This window comes from Conger conger, chromosome 9 (genome assembly GCF_963514075.1).
Source record: "Conger conger chromosome 9, fConCon1.1, whole genome shotgun sequence".
In the NCBI taxonomy this organism is placed as follows: domain Eukaryota; kingdom Metazoa; phylum Chordata; class Actinopteri; order Anguilliformes; family Congridae; genus Conger; species Conger conger.
The window spans coordinates 33,260,428-33,272,018 of NC_083768.1; the positions used below are offsets into that span (position 1 = coordinate 33,260,428).

The following is an 11,591-nucleotide window of genomic DNA, read 5'->3' on the forward strand; positions in this document are numbered from 1 at the left end:
TTATGAGGCAATGTAACATTTGCCTCATAAAACATTGTGACATAAATGACAGAATGCAAAGTCTGCATCAGCACTTATTTATTTCTACAGAGGATCTGAGTAAACATGATAATGATGATGATTATAAACAGTGAATGTGATTTTTTTTGTACATAATGTACTGTATATCTGTTCTTAGTGGTGCATTATATAATAATAATAATAAGAAGAAGAAGAAGAAGAAGAAGTAGAATTCTTAATAATAATAATAATAATAATAATAATAATTATTATTATTATTATTATTATTATTATTATTATTATTGTTGTTGTTGTTGTTGTTGTTGTTTTTTTATGACAGTGAGGATTGACATTGTAGCTATTCCACAATTGTATTTACAGTGATATCTGTCCTATATCACTGTAAATAAAGTGCAGTATTTTGCCCGGATAAAAATGACTTGTTGAGCTTCACGTACAACAGGGCATGCAAAGTAAAGGAATTAAGCAGAAAAGAAGTGCTGAAAATCCCGCAGAAGACCTTGAAGACAGTGAATGTCACCGATGCATACTTCTGCCGCTTTGTCTGGCAGCCATTTCAATGAAGTTTAGCCTTTGTAGCTATTGTAGTGTGATTCACTGTACTCAATGTGTTAGTAGGCAAACAGTATGTTTGAAAACTTGGCGTGTTTGGAAAGTGAAAACCAAACAGTTGAAAACTGACTCAGCCACCGAGCAAAGAAGAATGCCTCTCGGGGAAGAAAAATGAAAAAATGAGAAAGGCCATCTGTGCAGAGACTCTGGCTTAATTCATTAAGAGATGTAGGATCCAGTCTGAGGGTTTTGTCACTTCCTTCAGAAAGACTAGCGTCACACACCAGCTGTGTGTCAGGCTTGCAAAGATCAGCCTGAACGACAACCATGACATAATTACATAAAGAATCCCCTTAACTCCAGGGAGGTGCTACCCGCATTTTTCTAATATGATTTCTGCGCATTGACTGAGGGGATAAATCACCCATTGCTTTTGACTGCTCAGCAAATGTAGATCGGTTCAAAGCACAGTTGTAATCAGATGCTTTGCCAGGTCTGACACATACCTGGTAACTATGGTTATCAAAAAGACAAAGGCAAAGACACAAAAATGTTGATGTGAGCATGTGCGATAAACAAACACTGCAGTGTGAAAATACTGCCTGCGTAGTATTACTGTTATATCAGTGTTTTCAACCACACTAAATAATATCAGCATCTGCAGGGGGGAGGAGCTTCTTTTCCTACTTTAAAATGATCATTTTGTAGTGTTTGTGTTGTTGTGTATCATGGCTTTATCCTTCATCCATGGTGACATTCACAGTGTACTGTACAATTTTTAAAATGTACATCTTGTGTATTTACTGAAGAAATTCAGATGAAATGCTCAACAGATGTGTCCCACCTGGGAACTGAGCTGGGAACATTCTGCAGACAACCCTCACTCTATAACCATTTATATTAATGTGTGTAATCAGTAGGGAGGGTTGAGCCTTGCACTGCTGCAGTAATTCCTCTGTTATAGAAGCCCATTTCCTGTTGTGCTGCTCTTTCCAAACTGCCCCAAGCTATGTTCTCCAGCTATGACATTTTTTAGTGCAAAGGGCACAGGGGCTGATGATATTTCCAACTGACTGCATGAGGACTCTTTTTCACAAAATTCAACATGTTATTCAACATGTTTTTGGTTTATGTTCTGTTCAAGGGAATAGTATACAATCACAATTTACTATAGAAATAGAGTGATAGAACATATATTTTTGTAACTGAATAACTGTAAAATAAGATTTAAAAACTGACATTTTTGACAAAAAAAAAAGTTAATGTCATGAATATTTTGTTCATAGGGCACTAAATACATATGTGAAGTTTATAGAAAAACACGGTTCAAAAGCATGAAAAAATGCAAAATGTAAAAGTTGTATCTGCTTGGAGCCCATTGACTTTGGAATATTTGACCTCAATATCTGAACAATATCAGAATGCAGATAGAACCCTCTCACAAAATGTGTTTTTATATTGCATTAAACAGTCCTTGAAGAGAAAAATTAATTTCACTCTGAATGTGCCACATGAAAGATGTTATAGTAGAGTTGAAAATAATGCAACTGATGTGCATAGTAAATACCAGCTGTGTTAGAATATGTCCAATGTGCTCCCATTTTAAACTTTTGAGCTGTTGACTAGCATACATGCATAATGTATAGTGCTTCTCTTGTATATTCTGTGCATCATTATTAAAAAGTGGGAAAATATGTATGCACCAGATGTTATGTATATTAGGAATCATCCAGAGTGTTGAACAACTTGTAGTCAGTGCCTATTGACTGGATAATTCTGGAGGGTGATGAATATACAGTATGCCAATATGATTTTCAGCAGCAAATACGCTTAGCAGTTTCGACAGAACAGCAAACTAGCCGGGATTTACTATTTCATGCGTACAACAAGCCCAAATGCTTTCCCCACTGTTTACATAAGTTAACTTATCCATAGAAATTACATGCATACATTTACATTAATTGTTCATGCCATTTCAGCTGCCAATTCCAACTACAGCATGCTTCAGCCTTTTCCCCAATAAAGAAAAAACTATTTGTATCTTATGAGTCATTGATTCAATCAGCCATAATAAATATAAAGAATATTAAAAAAGAACATGTATATAAATATTGAAAAATAATCAATAAATAAATAAATCTCAATTGAGTACGGAGTGAAATGGTATAAGACAAAATGGAGCACATCTGAAATGTGGCAGTAGTGGTTTGTAGTAGAAGTCGTATGGACTAGAGTACCCAGACATTTGGACTTGTGGTGTTAGATGAACTGTAGTCACGTTGAGTGATGCAGATGACAATATTCTCCTCATTAATGTGATTTATAGCGAGATTTTTTCCCCACAAAGATGGCATTCCCTGTTGGGACTGATGTAATGACCTGTCAGCTAACACTCAGCCTGTTAACAAAGCTCAAGAGAGGAGACTTGTCTCTGTGTTAATGTTCTCCTGGGGCACATCTGAGAATCCCCCCAAGCAGCAATGAATCAGAACATAACACAATCCAATGTTTCCATTCTATCATAAGCAGTCCAATATCAAATATACCTCATAGGATTAAAGATTATTTCTGAATTTTAACTGTAGCTCTCATTTCATTTTTTTATTGTTTAGCTCTCATTGTTTGAGTGAAGGCCATGGCTGTTGTAATAGATCAATAGCAGACATGTCATAGCATGTAATATCCCTTCTTCACAGAGAGGAAGACTCCATTCCCCCCAAGGCTTTCTCCTTTGACCTACAGTGCAGTTCGCTGACAAGAAGAACTGAAGCCATCATCAGTCCGGAAGAGGGAGATGCTTCATGCACAGCTTTACAGGTGAATTTGCCTGCACTCAATCAACCAGCAGGAGTCACTGTTGCGCAGCGAGTTGCTGTCATCCTGACGGACTGAAAAGAACTGCTGGCCACAATCAGGACTGGCACAGTCAACCGCTAGCAAATTCAGTCATTTTATAATTCCTTTCCTTAAAGAATTAATCCTATTTGAACTGAAATGCTCATATTCAGCTATTTCTTTCATAATCAACTCTACCATCTGTGGATACTGCACTGAAGGAATAGAGTCCATATGTATCCATGAAAAGCAGCCAGCACATGCCCAGTTGATCAGAGTCATTGATCTTGACCAATGAGGGAAGGAGAAACCCTGCCAATGAAAACTAATCTCTCACTGGGCCACACAGTGGCCAATCACATGCAGCCTTGTACTCCTTCAGAGTGCAGTCAGCACAAGACACTAGGATCATTCAGTTCTAGATCATGGGGATCACCTGAAAGGCCCTAAATATGGTTAATGTCTACTCAACTCAACATTTAATGCTTTACCTTACAATAGTTCTTTCAGCCATAGTCACCTTTACATTATGTTTACAATATTTATATTCTTTATATTCAAACATCTAGTAGACTGAAAATAATTTTAGTGAGTATTTGTCCCATGAATGATGGTTCATGAGTCACCCCATATGCACTGTAGTAGTTGTGACCAACCTAAAAAAGAGGGTACCAGCCATATTAAACGTACACATTATACCTGCAAACCCATTATAGTGTAATACATTTCTGTAGGTCAGGTCAGCGTCAGTAAGGAATTGGAGCACAATCCCATTTATTCCCGATCCCTTTGACAGGTAATCTGCTTTGCATTCTCTAACATTGGAATGCTTGGTGTGGACACCATTTAAGTGAATACATTTAAAACAGTGAGTCGAGAAACCATTCTGAATACTATATTTGAATCATTTGTGTATTTTCAATTAATACAGGTAACAGATTTGTCCTCCGCAATCATTGTTATCAGTCCTGCTTATCTGAAATGGCAAATTGTATTTTTTTAATGCAATTCTCGGGAGAAAATAAAATAATTCAGTATAAATGATATTCAGTATTAGGCTATATCTGTATTGCACTGTGCTTGCATCTCATACAGTATATTGGTTGCCTGTAATGGCTTATGTCTAACATTGCCTTAGACACATTCCTAGACAAAAGCTATGATGTTATTTTATGATACTATGCAACCACTGACTGTCTGAGATATTGATTAGTGTGAGTCATATCATAGATATAATATAATTTACCAGCAGTCTACTGTTGACGGCATCACTGACCAACATCCAATCCATTGTACAGTACAATTTTGGACTCTTATCAAGGACATTGCTATATTGGTAGTAGTTTTCAGTTATACATCATATTAGCTTCATATAAACAATAGCTGACAGGTGGTAGCGTAGCATTAAGATTAAGTTTCTGGGCTGATACGAAAGGTTATGGGCTCAATTCCCAGGTGCAGCACTGCTGTTGTACCCTTGAGGTTCGCATCTCAAAGCTGTCCACCTGTGCAAATAGATCGTATCTTAAAATGTAATCTGTGTGTACATTTCTCTGGAGCAGTGCATCTGCTAAATTCCAAAATGAATTAAATGAAATGCTCCAAATCTGGAGAAATCAATGTCAAATCAAAGAGATGAGAAATGACTTATTTAAATGCATCAATTTAGGGGCTAAAGTCAGACCTGATGATTAAACATTTTTTGGGTTTTTCTTTACAAAAATGTCTGCATCAAACTGTCTACAGAATAGTTTAATTTTATGTATGCCTCTGAAAGATCTTATTTATGTGACAGTCCTTCACCAACCTTATAAACCGTGGACAGGTTTCAGATATCTGTTGTTAAATTCTATAAGGTAGGGACATATTCTTATGATGAATACATTCTACAGAATGAATTATGTTCTTAGTCACTGGCATCAAAAGTGAGGTAAGGGAATCCCCAGTGGTATCTCAGATGTCATTATTGTATCAAATGTTCTATTCATTAGATTGTTCTTTGTTTATCATTTTTGTTCAAAACACTACCCTCACTGAATTACACCGCATTACATTACTACACAATACATGAGTGGCCAAATTATGCATCTACAGAGGAAACAAGTGCAGCCAAATTGTCAATCTGTTGCATCCACAAGTCCACAAAAGCTGGCTTCAATCATTTAAATGAATGATTTCTATAGGTTGAGTCCATTTAAAAATAATGCATAGGCCTACACATAATAATAATACATAAAGACTCATACTGTCAGCATGTCTGGATGTTTCTACACAGTAGATAAACATATATTTATAATGTAATTGAATGCAATGGTTTTACATTCAGGCGTTGTTGGGGGTTTTTTTTCGATCAAGGAGGATTAGTTTGGCTTTTTCATTTTACTCTCGGTCTATTCAGGCCATCACACTAAAGTATATTATATTAATAGTTCGACCTTTTGTGAAAATTAGTATATGATATAAAGCATTTGATGATATTTTTTTGTTCGCTCATATGATGAATTGTTCATGGGCAATGCAGCTATATGTGTAGACACAATGCTGTAAGTGTAGTTTATGTAGCCTGGAATATTCGTTGCTTGGAAAGTATTATTTTAATACCGCAGTTTAATTAAAAATAAGCACTTGAAATGGGTTGAAAATTAGTCAAATGTAATAGATAGATAGATAGATAGATAGATAGATAGATAGATAGATAGATAGATAGATAGACAATAACAGGCTGATATTATTGGGAACGAGATACCCGTCAAAATACCATAGCAAAGTTGGTCCGTTCAGAACCGTGGACAGCTACAATTTCTGGTTTACTAGGTTGTACCATGTTTTAACCACTTCTTTCCTTGTGGTAGTTAGCCTATCCCCGCACACGATTTTTAATGACATTTTATATTGGTTGTTTTGCAACAAATACAAAACGACCAGAGTGATTCTTGAGTATCGACATGGAACAAATGCGCGCGGTCACACACAGGTGGGCTAGCTTTTCAGCCACTCAACATTGTACAGATACAGTAAAAAATCAATAAAGCGACTATCATTAATTTCATCACGTGCAATCAGGAAGAGCAGACCTCAGTATGATCACAAAGAAAGCAGTCTCCCTGACACTACTGCCCACTGTGATTTCCCAACAACATATGATACATGTGCGTGGGAGTAGGGTTGGGGGCTGGGTCAGGACGGGGTCAGTCCAAACCTATTGTCAGCTTAATATATTTGGTTACGACTACATATTCATAATATAGTACGTATAGTACGCGGCCAATTCATGCCCATTATTGCCTCAAAGTGTGTACATTTGAATTGAGAAACCATAAACTGAATTATACGTCGTATAGAAAAACGACTTTACTGTTGACATACAATATGTTAAACTCATAATTGTCAATACAATAAACGACTAAACTCTCTTATCACAGCAAAATCAACTCCGAAGAAGTACGTTCTACTATGAGGTGAGTCATGCCTGTTAGAGTTCAATTATGACTGAGGAGCTTACTTACCTACCCTGTGTGTGTGTGTGTGTGTGTGTGTGTGAGAGAGAGAGAGAGAGAGAGAGAGAGAGAGAGAGAGAGAGAGAGAGAGAGAGAGAGAGAGAGAGAGAGACTACACTATGACAAGTTTGTTTTCTTGGAAAACATCACCCATTAGGCTACTATATGTGTAAATCCCGTTGTTCCAAACCACCATTGAATTTGCAGTGCCATGCACATATTCAGACAATCCCTGGATGAATGCAACTTCAGAAGCCAACCCAACATTGGAAGGAACGAGTTCCAAAATATGCACACAAGCGACAATCATTGATAAAGTGCTCGAGAGCGGAATATTGAGACTTACATATGAAACTCCGTGATTTACAGCATTGCATCCAGAGCGAACATGGTAATTCAGTTAATTTGAAAAAAATCCATTGAGCGACAAAAATACCCAAATTAGCGCCATGTCGTTTTATTCTTCTTCAGAAAATCTCCAGCCATCCTCACTAACTTGATTTCAAAATCGATCTTTATTTGTTTTTTTAACTGTATTTCCCTATTGCTGGGCAGCATCCAGTGACGATTCGGTCAAATTGATTGGCAGCTGTTAAATCCTTTATTTATCGAGGACATTGCAAGCTTTGGGAAATATGTGTATCTCCCGATCAGTTGTTGCATTGCTCTTCTCCAGTTCTGACCGACTCTGGCTCAAGCAGTTAACAGTGTCTTTTCCCAAAACAGGCGTTGTCCCTTCAAAAAATCTCCTCCCAGTTTCCGTACAGCTGTTAATGTAGTCCAAGAGGGAGCAGAATAGACGTACAGTACCCTACCTATTCATTTCAGTCCGCGCGTCTGAAGGCGCCTCTGGAATTATGCGCGTTCTCAATATTCATCTTAATTTATACATTTCTTTCATCCCTGTAGAGTGAGGAAATCTAAACCTTTCAATAACATCGACATTCAGTTTTAGAAAATACATATTTGAGGAATTGCCAACGGAAAAGTACCCTTTAGATCGTGGCATAAGTTAAGGTTGCGCTTTGTGTATTTAGCTGAATATGTATAATTGATATAAGCTATGCGCAACACCTTAGCCAACTGGAAAATAACACTTAAAGTGAGATACGTTGCATTTCAAGGGTTTAAATGGCTGATTAATTGATTTAAATGTAGGACTACACTACCCAAACCAAGCGTTTTATCATTTCAAAGCCAGCACCCAAAGCAACATAAGAGGCATTTTATGGATATCCGTACGTGTGCAAAACAATTGCATTAGGCTAAATCGTGCGTTGCGCAGTATATTTGAAAACACTTTCATTGAATTTCCTCTTCCACCTGAAATCTGATGCAACGCAAGAAGGCTGCAACAGGCTGCTTACTCAAGGATGCAAAGACAAATAATTTTCAAACCTGAACTCACACCGCCCTCTGCTGGCAGATAAAATATTTATCCACGTATGCCCTATAAAAGGAAAGGGAAATCATAAAATCATACGGGTAACGGGATTAATTTATTTATAAGTAAGAATGTCCAACGAGAGAGAGAGAGAAAGAGAGAGTATATATAGAATATATAGTCTGTGAAAGAACACCCTTGCAGTGGTATCTCCCAGAAAAAAAGTATGCGCCTGAGTCTGCACATGCAGGCGAGCATGCACATATCTGGGCGCAGAGGACAAATAAAATTGGTGGAAGAGGTACGGTTAGTTTACAAACTGATGGATATTGAAATATGTGAGGCAAAATGATTTGACCTTTAAAAAGACATAATAAAATCTGTAGATTGCATCAGAGTCAGCTCTAATGCTTCCCACCAGAGAATGAACCTTTTCCATGGTTCAGTGAATCTCATCTCACATGTCCAGCCTGATCCAAGGAAACCCACAAATAGCAAATGTATTTTCCTGCAGCAAGCCAATGTGTCCCCTCCAGCTTTTCATTTTCAAACACACACCCACACACTTTTCAATTAGCACTGCGATGCCATTTCATTTGTTACAGGCTGAAAATTGAATCATTACAGAAATTAATCTTAATAGAATTTCAAAACGTGCAGTTACCGTTGCATTTAATTCAGTTATACAGTGGCTTCAGAAAGTATTGAGACCCCTTCACCTTTTTCACATTTTATTGTGTTGTAGATTCAATTTTAAATAATTGATCAAATTGACATTTCTGTCCATCAATCTACACTCACTACATAATACATTTCTTTTTTTGGGGGGGGGATGTAGCTAATTTAATACAAATCAAAAACTGAAATCTCTCCTTTACATAAAACCATTTCTAAAGCTTTGAGTGTTTTTGAGCACAGTGGCCTCAATAATTGTGAAATGGAAGAAGTTCTCAAACTCCAGGACTTTTCCTAGAGTTTGCAGTCCGGACAAACTGAGCAATCAGGCAGGAAGGCCCTTGGTCACAGACTCGGAAGTCCTCTGCAGAGAAGGAAGAATATGCCGGAAGGATGAACATCTCAGTAGCACTCAATCAATCAGGCCTTCATGGAGGAGTGGCTAGATGGAAGCCACTCTTCAGTAAAAGCCATATGACAAACAGTATTTAAAGGAGCATTAGGAAAAATATGATCTGGTCTGATGAGACAAAAATGTAACTCTTTGGGCAGAACTCCAAGCAATATTTCTGCCGAACACTGGGCACAGCTCATACCATATGGTGAAGCATGGTGATGGCAGCATCATGCTGTGGGGGTGCTTCTCAGCGGCAGGGACAGGGGGACTGGTTGGAATTGAGGGAAGGATGAATGCAGCCAAATACAGAGAGGTCCTTGAAGAAAACCTGCTCCAGAGTACACACGACCTCAGATTGGGGCGATGATTCACCATTCAGCACGACCATGGCCTGAAGCATACAGCCAAGACAACACTGGAGTGGCTTCAGGACAAGTCTCTGACTGTCCTTGAGTGGCCCAGCCAAAGCCCAGACTTAAACCCCATATCTGTGGAGAGACCTGAAGATGGCAGTTCACAAACTCTTCCCATCCCGTCTGATGGAGCTTGAGAGGATCTACCAGGAAGAATGGGATAAACTGCCCAAATCCAGGTGTGCAAAGCTTGTAGAGACTTACCCAAGGAGACTCGAAGCTGAAATTGCTGCCAAAGAGGCTTCTACAAAGCACTGAATTAAGGGTCTGAATACTTATATAAATGTGAGATTGTGGTTTTAGATTTTTAATAAGTCTTCTAAAAATGATCATTTTTATTATTGAGTGTAGACTTATAAGCAAAGCAAAAATTCAATCTACAAGACAATAAAGTGTGCAAAGAGAGAAGGGGTCTGCATACTTTCCGAAGCCACTGTATATACACTATATAATAGTATACTGCAGTCAGTATTTGGATATTAATGGACAATATGTTTCTGTGCACTTCAGCTGTCATTCTGTTACTGCCATCACTGGTTATATCATCAACAAATACAATTGAACCAGATCCAGATGCAGCAATACAGGCCCTAGTCATCACACTGCCTCCACGTTGAGGCAGATGACAGGTGATAGTATGCCAAGGGTCCAGAGCAGTCCCTCTCTTTCTCCACACTTTCACCTTTCCATCACTCTGGTAAAGGTTTATCTTCGTCACATCTGACCATTAGACTTGTTTCCTTAATTCATCATTCTTTAGGACATTCCATACTATCAGCTTTGGAATGCTCAAACATACCACAATAGCTCAAATAGATTTTCAAATAGATCCTTACAATAGCTTTCTTGGTTGTCATACTCATTTCTCTGACCACTATCTGCAGTTTTCTTGTTTTGCTTATAAAGAATACTAGACAAATGCTTACAAAAGTATAACCTCTGCTCTGACACCCACAGCTGAAGTGCTGAGTAACAACAAAAGGCAGTAAGCCCTGCGGCTCTCCAGGATGAGGAAAGAAGACAACCATCCATGTTTACTTTTCTTCCTGACTCTCCACATATTAGATCAATCCGTTGTCTATACATTTCTCAATTATAAACTATATTGTATGAATAATCATACATACATGCTTATGGGGACCCCCAGAGGATAAGCCTTGAAATACAAGTTTAATTCCCTGCATGTCACATGGTGGAGACAAACTGGTGGCCCTAATTTTTGTGTAATTGTGGTTAAGTTTATTAACCACAATCATTGTAAACATAGTGTAGCATTATGTGTCATTATCTTATCTTATCAGGAACTGTCCTATATTATTTCTTAAACATGATGGCTCCCCTGACACTATTCTGGTTGATAGTGTTCAGCATGCATGAAATACTGTGTGACTAATTTCCGACCTGAATCCCAAGGTCAGATATGCTTACTAAATAACATGACCAGACATTATTCCCAGGGATAGTCTAAAACGAGTCATTTATAATCTCTGTGCTTGACTTGATTACTGCCGGGACTTACAGACAAAGCTGTTGCCTCTGGGGCCAGGAAACTCAGCATCATCTGTGAAAGAACACAATATCTGGGAGAGGAATTGACCTTTATGTGACCATTATGCTCTTTAAAATGACTGTATTCACAAACAATATACAGCAATGTACAATCTGCTTCAAAATGTGCGTTAGGCATTCTGTCCGGATCATTGAAATAAATAAATAAATAAATAAATAAATAAATAAATAAATAAATAAATAAACACTCATTCCTTTAAAAATATTAAACTATGCATTAATTTACAGCATATTGGCTGAATTGAAAC

General features: G+C 37.7%; 1 protein-coding gene across 1 annotated transcript in view; it reads right to left on the reverse strand.

Annotated features, from left to right (window-relative positions):
- The window catches only part of LOC133136907 (sodium channel protein type 4 subunit alpha-like), a 92,602-nt gene extending 85,063 nt beyond the window's left edge, over positions 1–7,539 (reverse strand). The window contains exon 1 of the mRNA XM_061254780.1: positions 7,252–7,539. The gene's annotated coding sequence lies outside the window, so the exon portion shown is untranslated. The remainder of the gene's footprint in view (positions 1–7,251) is intronic.
- Between the last annotated feature and the right edge of the window lie 4,052 nt (positions 7,540–11,591).